Source organism: Neophocaena asiaeorientalis, unplaced genomic scaffold (genome assembly GCF_003031525.2).
Source record: "Neophocaena asiaeorientalis asiaeorientalis breed wild unplaced genomic scaffold, Neophocaena_asiaeorientalis_V1.1 scaffold473, whole genome shotgun sequence".
Taxonomy (NCBI): domain Eukaryota; kingdom Metazoa; phylum Chordata; class Mammalia; order Artiodactyla; family Phocoenidae; genus Neophocaena; species Neophocaena asiaeorientalis.
The window spans coordinates 968,553-969,634 of NW_020174935.1; the positions used below are offsets into that span (position 1 = coordinate 968,553).

Consider the following 1,082-nt stretch of genomic DNA (forward strand, 5'->3'; position numbering starts at 1 on the left):
TAGGTGCCGACACAGCAGGGAACACTTAACAACATAACATCTGGTGCCTGCTGCTATTATGCCATTTTACAGATGGGAAAAGCAAGGCACAGAAAGGATAAGCAGTGGCCAGAACAGAATAGGAAGCCAGGCTGTTGAGTTCCGAGGTCCACAGCCTTGACCACACACCACACCGCTCTACCAGTGGCCTGCACCCCAGTCTGGCTCATGTCTGTGTCCTGGTACCCGCGGGGGCCTGTACTGGAGCAAAAAGGAAAGGGGGCTTAGGAGAAAGGGAGTGGGTATCCCAGCTTGTAGAATTTAAGGTCTAAGCAGGACTCTGGCATTCAAGGCCTCTGAGATCCGGCTTCCCTGTTCCCCAAACTCCCGCAGGGAGCGGCTGAAGAGCCCAGCAGCGAGAGTTACCAGGTCAGGGCGTCCCAAGGCCACGCAGGGAGACGGTGGAAGAGGGCTTGGGATCCGAGGACCGAGTCACCTCGCCCCGGCAACCCGCACGTTCCCCGGCTGCCCCTGCCCCAGGCAGCAGGCAAAAGCCTGACCTGACGTCCTCGCCGCTCCCCCTCCAGCTCTCGCCGCCGCCGCTCGGGGCGGCGTGATCGGTGCCCGGGACGGGGGCCCGGCCCCGCCCGCAGACGGGAGGGGAGAGGCGGGAGGAGGGAGCGGGCCCACACCCCGCCCCCGCCCCCGGAGCCAGCCCGCGGAGCCCGCGGCCAGGGCGGCGCAGACCGGCCCAGCCACTCGCCCGGGCTGCGCGCCGGGACGCGCTGCCGACGCATTCGCCCTTCGCCCCCAGCTCCTGCGGCTCGCGGAGAGAAGGTAACTGCGAGCTGGCCCGCGGGTCGTCGAGCCCGGGTGGGCGTGGACACCGGCAGGGGGATCGCGGCGCCGCGAGGACTTGGCACCCTCCGCTAGGCTCAAGGAGCGGGGGAGGGGGGCCAGCCTGCCAACGTCGCCCCGGGTGCCAACAGGCAGGCCCGGAGCGCTGGCCGCGGGAGCGGCGCCGGGACGCTCCAAGTTTTCGGGTTGTTTTGCAATGTTCCCGGCGGGAAGAGTGGGGCAGAGAACTGGAAGGTAAAGCGGGT

The 1,082-nt window shown here is 67.5% G+C and overlaps 1 protein-coding gene across 1 annotated transcript in view; it reads left to right on the top strand.

Moving 5' to 3' along the window:
• The first annotated feature begins 723 nt into the window (after positions 1–723).
• Positions 724–1,082, top strand: part of CDC42EP1 (CDC42 effector protein 1) — an 8,120-nt gene continuing 7,761 nt past the window's right edge. The window contains 1 exon segment of the mRNA XM_024761571.1: positions 724–816. The gene's annotated coding sequence lies outside the window, so the exon portion shown is untranslated.